Source organism: Oryctolagus cuniculus, chromosome 4, assembly GCF_051225735.1.
Source record: "Oryctolagus cuniculus isolate XC-2025 breed Fujian yellow rabbit chromosome 4, ASM5122573v1, whole genome shotgun sequence".
In the NCBI taxonomy this organism is placed as follows: Eukaryota; Metazoa; Chordata; class Mammalia; order Lagomorpha; family Leporidae; genus Oryctolagus; species Oryctolagus cuniculus.
The window spans coordinates 92,407,280-92,421,608 of record NC_142870.1 but is presented as its reverse complement, the minus strand read 5'-3'; positions in this window follow the sequence as shown (position 1 = coordinate 92,421,608).

Below are 14,329 nucleotides of genomic sequence, written 5' to 3'. Positions count from 1 at the left end.
CAATGTAAGGCTGCCACAAAACACACCAAATACCAGAGTAAGAGAGAGGGTTTACTGCTGGGTGGGGGAAGCCCATCGGGCCAGGGGAGAGGGTAAGAAAGTAAGACAGGAGAGCACCTCCTTTTTATTTCTAATTTCTTTTATTTGCATATACTCCTCTTTTTTCTTAGTTTACCTGAATGTTTGTTGATTTTCTTTATCTGCTCAAAGAAATATCTTAGTTTCCTTACTTTTTTAAGTTTTTGTAGCCTCTATTTCAATTACTTCTGCTGTCCTCTTTAGGTTGAATTTATTTCCTTACTTCTGCTAACGTTGGACTTAGATTTTTCTTTTTCTGGTTCCTGGAATGGTAGGGTTATTTGTTGGAGAACATTCTCTCTCTCTCTCTCTCTCTCTCTCTCTCTCTCTCTCTCTCTCTTTTAATGTAAGCATTTGTTGCTATAAATTTTCTTCTGGAAACTTTTTTGTTCTATCTCCTAAGTTTTGGTGTGTTATGGTTCCATTTCCATTTGACTTAAGATATTTTTAAGTTTCTCTTTTAATTTCTTCATAGTATCATTGGTTGTCCAACAGCATGTTGTTGAATTTCCATGTATTTGTGAACTTTCCAAAATTCTTCCTGTAATTGATTTCTAGTTTCATAACATTGTGGTTTGAATATATACTTGACACAATGTCAGTTTTCTTCAATGTGCTAAAGGCATGTTTTATGCCAGAGCATGTGATCTATTTTGGGAAATGTTCCATGAGCACATGAGAAGAATGTGTCTTCTGTTGCTGTTGGATAGAATGTTCTGTATATGTCTGTTAGGTCTAAATGATTTATTGAAGTCTCCTCTTTTTGTATTGCAATCTCTCTCCCTTCAGAACATTTAATATTTGTTTTACATTTAGGTGCATATATTTATAATTGTTATAGTTTTTTGATGAGTCGACTACTTTATCATTGTATAATGTTCTTGTCTCTTTTTATGGTTTTTCACTTAAAGACTATTTTGTCTGACACAAATACAGTTATCCCTACTCTCAATTGTTTCCATTTGTGTGGAAAAATTTTTTTTAATCCCTACACTTTTAGTCTATGTGCGTCTTTAAATATGAAGTAGTTTCTCTTTAAGCAGCATATAGTTTGGCTTTGTTTTTTGCTTTTATATTTATTCAGTCCCTCTGTATTTTTTATTAGAAAATTTAATACATTTCCTTTCAAAGTAAGTATTGGTAAGTAACAACTTTTTTTAAAAAAAGGTTTGTTTGTTTATTTATTTATTTGAAAGGCAAAGATACAGAGAGAGAAGTAGAGAAGGTGAGAGAGGGGGCAAGATCTCCCATCCACTGGTTCACTCCCCAAATGGCCATACCTGCCAGGGTGGGTCAGGCTGAAGCCAGGGACCAGGAGCTTCTTTTGGGTCTCCCACACGGGTGCGGGGGCCCAAGCACTTACGCCATCTTCCGCTGCTTTCCCAGGCTCATTAGCAGGGAGCTGGTTCAGAAGTGGAGCAGCCGGGACTCCAACTGGGTTTCATATGAGATGCTGGCTTTGCAGGCAGAGGCTTAACCTTCTATGCCACAGTGCAGGCTCTGGTAGGTAATGACTTAGCTACTTCTATTTTAATAGTGGATTTTTGTTCATTTTATAGGTATTTTTCTTTCTTTCTTTCTCTCTTAGTATCTTCCTTTGTGGTTTGATGGTTTACTGTGGTTGTATGCTTTGAATCCTTTATATTTTTGTCTTGTGCTTCTACTAAAGGTTTGTGTGTTTTGGTTACCACAAAGCTTACATAGAACATCTTTTTTTTATTTTTATTTTTTATTTTTAACAGGCAGAGTGGACAGTGAGAGAGAGAGACAGAAAGGTCTTCCTTTTGCCATTGGTTCACCCTCCAATGGCTGCCGCGGCCGGCATGCTGTGGCCAGCGCACCACGCTGATCCGATGGCAGGAGCCAGGTGCTTCTCCTGGTCTCCCATGGGGTGCAGGGCCCAAGCACTTGGGCCATCCTCCACTGCACTCGCTGGCCACAGCAGAGAGCTGGCCTGGAAGAGGGACAACCGGGACAGAATCCGGCTCCCCGACCGGGACTAGAACCCGGTGTGCTGGCCCCGCAAGGCAGAGGATTAGCCTATTGAGCCGTGGCGCCGGCCTCATAGAACATCTTACAGTTGGCAGCATCCTATTTCAATCTGATAACTTCAAAGAAAAGATTTATTTATTTATTTATTTTATTTGAAAGCGACGTGCGCGTGAGAGAGAGAAAAAGAGAGAGAGAGAGAGAAATCTTCCATCTGCTGGTTTGTTTCACAAATGGCTGTAATGGCTAGAGTTTGTCCTAACTGAAGCCAGATACTTGGAACTTCATCTGGGTCTCCCATGTGGGTGGTAGGGGCCTTGAACCATTTTTTTCTGCCTTCCCAAGCATACTAGCAGGAAGTTGGATTGGAAGAGGAACAGCTGTGACTTGAACTGGTTCTCTGATAACAGCCAGTCAGTGTTGCAAGTGGTGGCTTAACCCACTGCATCACAATGCTGTCTGCAAGCCAATAACTTTGATTGCATGTATCAACTTTAAAGCTTTACTATATTCTCCACATTTTATGTTTCTGATGCTAGAATTGGCATTTTGTGATGTTTTTCTCTTGACAATTTATTTCAGCTATAGTTATTAATAATTTTGGGATTTAGCTCTTTAGCTAGGGATTACATTGAATGTTCTGAATATGGCTTTGTTTTACTGTACTATTGCATTTTGTACTTTTGTATGTTTCATGCTATTAATTAGTGGCTTTTTGTTTCATTTTTAAAAACTCCTGGGGCTGGCACTGTGGCATAACAGGTAAAGCCATTGCCTGCAATGCTGGCATCCCATACAGGTGCCTGTTCAAAACCCGGTTGCTCCACTTCCAATCCAGCTCCCTGCATGGCCTGGCAAAAAGCAGTGGAAGAAGACCCAATTACTTAGGCCCCTGCCACCCACAAGGGAGATGTGGAAGAAACTCCTGGGACCTGGCTTCAGCCTGGCCTAGCCCCAACTGTTGCAGCCATCTGGGGCATGAACCAACAGATGAGAGATCTCTCTCTCTCTCTGTAACTCTGACTTTCAAATAAATGAATCAATTTTTTAAAAAGACTCTCTTTAAAAGCAGTGGAAGATGGCCCAAGTCTTTGGGCCTCTGCACCCACGTGGGAGACCGGGAAGAAGTTCCTGGCTCCTGGCTACGGATTGGCACAGCTCTGGCCGTTGCAGCCCATTGGGGGAGTGAACCAATGGATAGAGGACCTCTTTCTCTGCCTCTTCTTCTCTTTCTGCGTAATTTTGACTTTCAAATTAAAAAAAGACTACCTTTAGCAATTTCTGGCAGGTCTATTGGTGATGAATTTCCTTAGATTTTGTTTGGGAAACATTCTACTTCTTCCTCGTTTCAACTTTACTGAATAAAGTACTCTTGACTGATAGTTTTTTCCTTCTTTTCTGAATAAAGTACTTTTCTGAATAAGGTACTCTTGGTTTATAGTTTTTTCCTTCAGTACTTTGAATAAGTTATCCCAATTTTTTCCTGGTTTACAGGATTTTTGCTGAGAAATTCACTAATAGTTGTACTGATAATCCTTTGTATGTGATGTGTTTCTTATCTGGTGCTGTACTCAGAATATTTTCTTTGTCTTTGAATTTGATTGTTTGATTATTTGTGTCTTGCTATACTCTTCTTTGGGCTGACTTCATTAGCAATCTCTGTATGTGGCTAAGTTATCTAGGAAATTATGGAAGTTTACAGGCATTATTAGCTTAAATTTGCTTTTTGAACATTTTTGTCTATTTTCTCCCTTTGAAACTTTTATTATGTGAAAGTGTGGTTCTTTGATGTTGTCCCACACTACTCAAAGATTTTTTTATTTTTTATTCTATTGTTTTTTTTTCTGCTGTGCCTGAATTGTATCAAATGTAGCCTTCTAGATCATTGATCCTTTTTTCTGCTTAATCAAATTTCCTATTAAAATTTTCCATTGTATTTTTATTTCATTAATTACATTGTTTATCTCAAGGATTTCTGGTTAGTTCTTTTTTATTGTTTCTATTTTCCAGATTTCTTAGTTTGTTTTCTGAATTTCACTAAATTTTCTATCCATACAGTCTTTTAGTTCACTGAATTGCACTTTGAGTATCAATATGAATTCCTTGCCAGTCATTTAATAGATATTCATTCCTATTGGAACTTGCTAGATGTGGTTTGGAGGTCTTGTGATTCCCTGATCCTTTTATAATTACTTTGTATATACTTGTGTTGTGGCCTGTGCAATAGTGGTGAAAGCATATTCTTCTGGCTTTACCAGGTGATCTTTGTGGGTATAGACTGTCACTATATAACCTTGTATGTAATTCCTTTTCTTTAAGACTTATTTTTATTTATTTGAAAGGCACAGTCACAGAGGGAGGAGGAGAGACACAAAGAGAGTGAGATCTTCCATCTGCTGGTTCATTCCCCAAATGGACTCAACAGCCAGCGCTGAGACAGGCTGAAGCCAGGAGCCCAGAGCTTCTTCCAAGTCTCCCAAGTAGGTGCAGGGGCCCAAGGACTTGGGTCATCTTCTATTGCTTTCTTGAGAGCGTTTACAAGGAGCTGGATCAGAAGTGGAGCAGCTGGATTTTGAACTGGTGCCCACATGGGATGCTGGTGTTGCAGGTGGAGCCTTAACCTGCTACGTCACAATGCTGGTCCTTTGCCTGTGATTCTGAAAGGACCAGTTGGTAACAACCCTGAGCATGTAATTTTTTATGAGTTCTCTGGTTGGTTTGGTTGCTGTCTTTGCTATAATGTCTGGTGGGGCTTCTAGCCGGGTTCTGGTGTTCAGTAAGAGGCATCGCTGTGCTCTGTAGTCTAGTAGAGCTTCTGACTGGTTACTGTAGTGGATTTGGGCCAGCCCAGTTATAGTACATGATCTCTGGCTGGGTAATTCTGCTCTTTGGAGTCTGCAGTTGGGCAGGGTTGTAGGCTGGGCTCCAAAGTTGAGTGGTATTGCTATTCAAGATGGATGTGGGTGAGGGGGTTGGTGTTGTGGAACAGGTTAAGCTACCATTGTGACACCAGCATCCCATATCAGAGTGCTTGTTCAATCTTTGATATTCTGCTTCCAACACAGTTTTCTGCTAATATGCCTGGGGAGGCCACAGAAGATGGCCCAAATGCCTGGAGCCCGGTCATCCAAGTGGGATACCAAGATAGACTTCCCAGCCCTTGATTTCAGCCTGCCTCTGAACTGGGAATTATTGGCCATTTGGAGAATGTACCAGTAGATGGAAGATCCCTTTGACTCTCCCTTTCTCTCTCTGTTTCTCTGCCTTTCAAATAAATACACAAATCTTAGAAGAAAGAAAGGGTAATTAATTTTTAAAAAGATGAGTAGGGCCAAGGCTATGCTCCATAGAAGTGCGTGACTCAGGATTGCCTTCCTGTCTATCAGAGCACAGCTGTAGCTGGGCTTTGGAGTGAGTTCAGTGGCTGCTTGACATCCTGAGTGCAGCCCTTTCACTCCTCTGAAATGAGTGGAGGCAGAAGTCTCCCTAGTTAGGCAAAATTGTTAGTAGGCTTTATGTTTGGGTGCAGCCACTGCTTGCCTTCCTAGGTCAAGCCAGTGTCGCTGCTGAACTTCTTCAAAATGTTCGGAGTTGGAAGTGCTCCTGCCTGTATGGTGTTGTTGAGGTGGTCTTTAAGGCTGCACATGGAGACTAACTATTGAGAGACTCAAGCTGGGTTTAACTTTCCGCCATCCTTTTGAAGGATGGGTTTTGCTGGTGGGTTTTGAGGGTGGCAGATACCTATGATGGCAGAGACACAGAGATACCATCAAGATCTGTGCACTTATGACTTTGATCTCAGCCTCCTCTCTTTGTTTCTATATGACCCCAGGTGACCTAACCATGCTGTTTCTTCTAGTGTGCTCCAAGAACTGAGACTGGAGTGCACTTCTTTGGAAGCATCTCAGAATTCTAGGGACACTGGATAACTGCCTCCAACTCGTTTATTCTCCTGTAAAAACTGTGGGGCAGGGTAAATCCTTTATATCTGGTACTGTGCTGACTTGTGGGAGGGGACATGGGGGCACAGTTGGAGTAAGAATGCTCTGAATTTTCTAATATGTATTTCTCTCTTTTTTTTTAAAGATTTATTTATTTATTTGAAAGTCAACATTACACAGAGAGGAGAGGCAGAGAAAGAGAGGTCTTCCATCTGCTGGTTCACTCCCCAATTGGCTGCAGCGGCTGGAGCTGTGCTGATCCGAAGCCAGGAGCCAGGAGCTTCTTCCAGGTCTCCCATGCGGGTGCAGGGGCCCAAGGACTTGGGCCATCTTCCACTGCTTTCCCAGGCCACAGCAGAGAGCTGGATCGGAAGTGGAGCAGCTGGGTCTCGAACTGACGCCCATATGGGATGCTGGCACTTCAGGCCAGGACATTAACCTGCTGCGCCACAGCGCCAGCCCCTAATATGTATTTCATTCAGTTCTGCAGGCTGTGTGTGTATCAAGCTTGTTTCTATATATTAGGGTTTTCAGAAGGATGTTCTGGTGTGTGGACACTTCCGTGGAGACTTGCTACTTGAACTTGCTGTGAGGGTAGGGGAAGTGTATCCTGAGACTTCTATTTGCCATCTTATTGATGTTCCCCCAATTCTATTTTGAAATACAATATGTATATATTTTCATACAAATAAGCTCCTATTATTTTTAATTTAATTATACATATTTATGTACAATTTAAAGTAACTGTACATATTTATGGTGTAGGGTGTGACATTTCACAATATTTACTGACCGAATCAGGGTAATCAACATTTCTCCTTCTTTGCCAATACTTTATGACTGGAGATTGGAGCTCCTTTTTTATTCTTTCATAAAATGTATAATAGGTGATTGTTAACTATAATCACCCCATTCTTCTGTGTGACACTAGGAACTTATTTCTTTAATGTCAGTATTAATTTTAAAATATATCTCAAGAATGCCTACAGATCATTAAGGGCTTCTTTGTAAATATGCTTTGTAATGGTTGAACTATACTCTATCATAAAGATTTATAATTTACTCCCTAGTGTTGGGCATATGTTTATGTTTGTTTTTCCCAAATAACTGCATGTATTAGCAAATGTTCTTATCTTTGATTGCATTCCAAGGTGGTGCAAGGCTGTAGGAAGGAAGAGTTGTCTTCTCCTCCAAGGAATTGTGGCTGGAAGACTCAGAATCTCAGTTGGGGAATTTCTGGAACAGTCTTAGAGAATGAGAAATGACAGACCAGGAAATAAACCAAAGACAGCATTATGGGATTGCTGGAAGTTTTGTGACTTTTCCTGGTTTATTATTTTGTTATTCTTTCTTCTGTTTCTTCATAGAATTTAGGAATAAAACCTTCAAAAATTGGAAGAGTCTGTATTAGTTATATGTTGCTATCTAACAAGCGACTCCAAAATTTAGCAGCTTACAATAATAATATATTGATTTGCTAGGGTTGCCATAACAAAATATCACAGACTAGATGGCTTCACAATAGAAATTTATTTTCTCACAGTTCTGGAGGCTGAAAGTCAAGACCAAGGCGGTGACAAGTCTGGTTTCTCCTGAGGCTCTTGCTCTTGGCTTGCAGATGGCTGCCTTCTCGCTGTGTCCTCATGTGGTCTTTCCTCTGTGTGCATTCGTATCTCATGTCTCTCCGTGTGTCCTCATCTTCCCTTTCTTTCTTTCTTTCTTTCTTTCTTTCTTTCTGGACAGGCAGTTAGACAGAGAGAGAGAGAGACAGAGAGAAAGGTCTTCCTTTTGCCGTTGGTTCACCCCCCCAAATGGCAGCTACGGCTGGCGTGCTGTGCTGATCCGAAGGCAGGAGCAAGGTGCTTCTCCTGGTCTCTCATGTGGGTGCAGGGCCCAAGCACTTGGGCCATCCTCCACTGCACTCCCGGGCCACAGCAGAGAGCTGGCCTGGAAGAGGAGCAACCGGGACAGAACTGGCGCCCCAACTGGGACTAGAACCCGGTGTGCCGGTGCTGCTAGGTGGAGGATTTGCCTAGTGAGTCGCAGCGCCGGCCCAGCCACACCTTTTAGATTGCTGCATAGTATATACCTTCTACACCATTGTACCTTCAAATTTTATGCTGTCACAAAATTTTACAAAAGCACGTAGCTTAATTTCACCCCTTGTCAGAGTCAGAAATGAAATATATTGTATTTCTATATATATCAGACAAACATCTACACACTTTTCTTCCCTCTGCTCCATCCTTACTTAGTCTTGGTTAACATCAGGATTTCAGATTCACAATCCTGTTCTTCATTGGAGAACAACAGTCAATGTTATAATTTAGCTGATTACTGAAGTTACAATGCATTAAGTTGATTCACTCCTGCATAGCCATCCTTGCATGCCGTGGCATGTGGCAGCCCCATTCTTGATCTTCATTTGTTCTGTTTATCACTCTGTTGTACTACATCTTCAAAGAATTCTCAAAGGATATATGAGTTTTTGCATATCTAAGAATATCTCTTTCCACACATGAAAGACAAATTGCCTGTGTGTAAAATTCTAAGGCTAAAATTTTTCTCCTTGGAAACATAGCAAAGTGGAATCATATTTTTATGATCTAGGCATAAGGCTCAAACTAGGCATAGAAGGCAAAAATCGTGCATGGTTAAATCACTCCTGAAAAATCTCTCAAAATGCCCATAATCCCATTTCTGGGCCTTTAAAAACAGAAAAGCCTAGGTTATCTTCTCTTCTTCCTTGTTTTTCTTTGGATTTTGACTAAAATCCCCCATTCCCTTGGCAGAGAAGACCAAATATTTGTGGGCAAAGCAAAATTTTGAAACTGGACTCTTGTTTGACAAAACATGAATTTTTAGGTAGTTATGTAGATTGCCTCAGAGAAGTCTGTCTCCTGGCTGGAACTTCAGGCGAAGCCAACTGCTGACCATGACCTTCTCTGAAAAGCCTTCCCTGACTTGCACCCCCCTCCATCTTGGCTTCTGTACACACCTGTGGAATCATCATCGCAATCAAGGTAGTGAACACACCCATCCATCATTCACCAAGGTTATTTCTTCCTTGTGCTGGATCATCCTTCCTCCCACCCCTTCTTGCTTGCCAATTCCTGAGCACTTTCCCTTTCTGTACTGTATGCTAGTTTGCATTTTCTAGAATTATATAAATGGAACCTTACAGTATGGGATCTATATTTGTATCAGTGAGGATTTAGCCAAAGAGGATTATATTTTGATGGAGATTGAATTAAATCTGTAAGTCACTTTGGAGAAATATTAGAATATTGTCTTTCAGTCCATGAACACAGAATCTATCTCCACTTATTTCAGATTTCTTTAATTTCTTTCAAAAATGCTTTATAGTTTATAGTGTATAAATCATACACAATTTTTGTTAGACTTACCCTTAACTGTATTTTATTTTATTTTATTTTATTTTATTTTATTTTATTTTTGACAGGCAGAGTGGACAGTGAGAGAGAGAGACAGAGAGAAAGGTCTTCCTTTTTGCTGCTGGTTCACCCTCCAATGGCCACCGCAGCCGGCGCACTGCGCTGATCCGAAGCCAGAAGCCAGGTACTTCTCCTGGTCTCCCATGGGGTGCAGGGCCCAAGCACTTGGGCCATCCTCCACTGCACTCCCTGGCCATAGCAAAGAGCTGGCCTGGAAGAGGGGCAACCGGGACAGAATCCGGCTCCCCGACCGGAACTAGAACCCGGTGTGCAGGCGCCGCAAGGCGGAGGATTAGCCTTGTGAGTGAGCCGCGGCGCTGGCCCCTTAACTGTTTTATATGTTTGAAATTACTTTAAATGTTTAAATTTTTTGGAATTTCCAGAAGATTTTTTTTTTTGGTGATTATTTTGAGATTCTGTTATAGACAGTCATGCCATTTTGTGGAAAAACAAAAACACCATTTCTTGCATTATTTCTGCTGAAAAGTCTTCTGTCAACACTTTCTTTTTATTTTATTTTTTTGTCTTTTGATGATAGTTAGTCTAACTGACATGAAATGATACCTCATTGTGGTTTTGATTTTCATTTCCCTAATGGCTAGTGATATTGAGAATTTTTAAATGTATTTTTTGGCTACTTATATTTCTTTTTCTGAGAAATGCCTATTCAAATTCTTTGTCCATTTCTTAATGTTATTGTTTGTTTTTCTTGTTGTTGAGTCTTTGAGTTCCTTACATAGTTTAGATATCATTTTTAGTCAAATGGATAGTTTGCAAATAGTTTCTCCCATTCTGTCAATTTTCTGTTTACTTTTTGGTTTCCTTTACTATGCAGAACTTTCTTAGTTTTATTTAATCCCATTTCCCTAATTTGCTTTTGTTGCCTGTGTTTTTGGGGTCTTATCCAAAAATTATTGCCTGTGGCAATGTCTTGCAATGTTTCTTCCCTGTTTTAGTGCTTTTATAATTTTGAGTCTTACTTTTAGATTTTTGATTCATTTTAAGTTTATTTTTTTCAGGTGGAAGGTGGTGATGGTGGAGGTCAAAGTTCAGTCTTCTATATATGAATATCCAGTTATCCCAACACTGTATCATGAAGACACTGTCCTTTCTCTAGCATATGTTTCTGACACCTTTGTCAAAGAACAATTGGATGTAGAGGCAAGGATTAATTCCTGGGACCTCTGTCTTGTTGCACTGGGTTATGTGTCTGTTTGCATGCCACAACCATGCTGTTTTGGTTACAATAGCTCTTTAGTATATCTTAAAATCTGGTGTTGTGATGCCTCCAATTTTGTTCTTTTGTTTAAAATTGTTTTGGCTATTCTAGGTCTTTTGCGCTTCCACATGATTTTTCAAAAATTAATTGATTAATTTAGTTTTTAGGGTGAACACATTTCATGTATGTCACAGACACAGAATTAGGAGCATAGTGATACTTAGCAACCTACCATGCTTCCCACCCATGCTGTCACCCTCCCTCCTCCTTCCTTTCTTAATCTGCCTTAATATTTACAATGACCTACTTACAGTTTATTTTATAAGATTAACCCAACACTAAGTAAAAAACTCAACAAATAGTAAGCAGAAAGTAACACTGTTCCTCAACAGTAGAGACAAGGGCTGTAAACAATCAAGATATCTCAAATTGTCAATTTTGCTTATACACATTACATTTTTTAGGGTTGTTTTTCCTAATTTTGTGAAGAATAGCATTGGTAAATCACTTTGGGTTATAAGGACCTTTTAAAAAAATTAGTTCCTCCAATCCTAGAACATGGAAAGTCTTTTATTTTTAAATGACTTTTTCAATTTCTTTCATTAGTGTTTTGTAATTTTCATTGTAGAAGTCTTTCATATCCTTGGTTACATTTATTCCAATGTATTTTTTGTAGTTGTTAGGAATGAGATCTCTTAACATTTCTTTCTTAGTGAGTTTCTTATTACTATGTAAAAATGCTACTGATTTTTGTGTTTATTTTGTGTCTTTCACCTTTACTGAATTCATTTATGAGTTCTGCTTTTTGTTTTTTAAAGATTTATTTGCAAGACAGAGTTATATATAGAGAGAGGTCTTCCATTCCACCAGTTCACTCCCCAAACTACCGCAATGGCCAGAGCTGAGCCGATCCAAAGCCAGGAACAAAGAGCCAGGAGCCTCCTCCAGGTCTCCCACGTGCGTGTTGGGGCCCAAGGACACGGGCCACCTTCCACTGCTCTCCCAGGCCATAGCGGAGAGCTGAATTGGAAGAGGAGCAGCCAGGTCTCAAACTGGTGCTCATATGGGATGCCAGCATTGCAGGCTGGGACTTTAACCCACTGTGCCACAGCACCGGTCCCCATTTATGAGTTCTAACAATCTCTTTGGGGACTCTTCTAGGTTTATCTATATGTAGAATTATGTCATCTACAAAGATAGATAATTTGACTACCTCCTTTCCTATTTGAATACCTTTTATTTATTTCTTTTGCCTAATGGCTCCAGCTAAAAATTCCACACTATGTTAATAATAGAGGTGAGAGTAGACATCTTTTTCTGGTTCCAGATCCTAGAGGAAATTCAGCTTTTCTCCATTTAATATGATGTTGGGTATAGGTTTGTCATATACAACCTTTATTATGCTGTGGTATATTCTTTTTATTACTTATTTGTTCCAGATCTTTATCATTAATGGATGTTGAAGTTTTTTTTTAAAGGTTTATTTATTTATTTGAAAGGCAGACACAGAGAAAGAGAGAGAGAGAGGAAAAGGGAAGTCTTCCATCCACTAGTTCACTCTCCAGATGGCTGCAATAGCCAGAGCTGCACCAATCTGAAGCCAGAAGCCAGGTGCTTCTTCTGGGTCTCCCACATGGGTGCAGGGGCCTAAGGACTTGGACCATCTTTTAGCGCTTTCCTAGGCCATAGCAGAGAGCTGGATTGGAAGTGGAAACACTGTGGAAACACCACAGTTTGAAAGTGGAAAAAAGGGCCTGGTGCTGTGACACAGCGGGTAAAGCCTCCGTCTGCAGTGCCGGCATCCCATATAGGCACCGGTTCGAGTCCCGGCTGCTTCATTTCTGATCCAGCTCTCTGCTATGGTCTAGGAAAGCAGTAGAAGATGGCTCAAGTCCTTAGGCCTCTGCACTCTGTTGAGGGCCTAAGCATGTTAACAACTCACTTGCAGCAACACCTAGTAGCTGGGGATATTTTACTTAACTAACGAGTCCGCATAGGGAGGAAGGACTTTAAGAATGCAGAGGGTTTGGGAAGGTTCTGGGAGAGAGCTGGGAATGAGTGGGAAGGCGGGATAAGGTCTGCTCCAAGTAAAGCATGATAATCCTTAACTAGAATCCTTGTTGTTAATCATAGCAGTGTTTTCCCCTGAATCAATAGTTAGCTTTTGTAACCCCTCTGACCTCTGTGTTCCTAGAAGTTCCCTCTTCTGGGAGACCCAGAAGAAGCTCCTGGCTCCTGGCTTCAAATCAGTGCAGCTCTGGCCATTGTGGCCATCAGGGGAGTGAACCAGTGGATGGAAGAGCTCTCTCTCTCTGCTTCTCTGTAACTCTGCTTTTCAAATAAATAAACAAATCTTTAAAAAATTATAATTATCTTTTCTTCAGTTTAATTTTGTGTAGTTTCTAGTGTTGTGTCTTCAAGTTCCCTGATCTTTTCTTTTGCAGTGTCAATTCTGCCATTAGTCCCATTCAGGGTATTTTTCATCTGAGATATAGTTTTTGGTTTCTTGAATACATAGAATGCAGCTTTGATAACTGTTTTAAAGTCCTTGTCTACTGCCTCTACCAAGTGTGTAATTTGTGGGTCAGTTTAAATCAGTTTTCTTCCTCGTTATTGCATGCCTGGTAATTTTTGATTGGATGCCAGACATTGTGAATATTTTCTTTCTGGGTGCCAGATATTTTTGTATTTGGAGAAGTATCTTAAGTTTTGTTCTAGGAAGCAATTAAGCTTCCTGGAAACCATTTGTTCCCTTTAAATACTGCTTCTCAGCTTGTTTGTTTCCTGTTTCTCAGGGATCCCTGTTCTTTGTTACCTGATTTCTAATGTCTTAAAAACAATTATTTCTTTTATTCTTCAAGAGAGAGTAAATTCAACCTCTTTCACTCCATCTTGGTCCACCTTTATTAAAAACTGAAATGCATAAATATGTTACAGCAGTTTTACTTAAGTGACATTTGGGTTCACTCAAGACTTTGGCTCTGCCTTGGAGATAGGAAATAAGAATACAATGGGATTTTGTTTGCCTTATTGGTCAGGAGCCTCCTGATCAGGGCCTCATCTGTAGGGGAGCAGGCAGAACTGAAGTCAACCTGCTTGGTTCAAATTCAAGGGGCCACAGTGAAGGAGATAGAGACAGCAGTTGTTCTATGGCTCTATGTACCAGGAAAATAGGACTGTAGTGAAAATATGAGAAAACCTGGTAAGTTCATATTCCTGGAAATATCTATTTAAATCTCAAGTGGTGTGAGCAGTCTAAACTCCACTAGCAACAAATATGGTGGTAAGGAGAGGCAGCTGGAGTGGCTGGTGCCCAGCATTAGTGCTCACAGAGGAAAAATATAAAATGAGGAAGCTAATGTCAAGAAGACAGGTCCACTTGAGACTGATGCCACTCAGTCCTGTTGGAGTAGATGTTGGAGGGCACTAAATCAGTTAAAATGTCAAGGTTGCAGCAAGGCCTTGGGAAGCAGAACTTGTGTCTGGCAGAGAAATCCTACATGGGGTATGCACGTTTGTGCACATAACAGGTCAGCCCAGAGTGGGAGGAGGGAGAGGATGGCAGTGGGAGTTATGAAGTAGTAGTGGTTGCTTTGGATAAATGAAATTTTAGTCTTCAGTTACAAAAGTGATCCATTGTTTTCAGA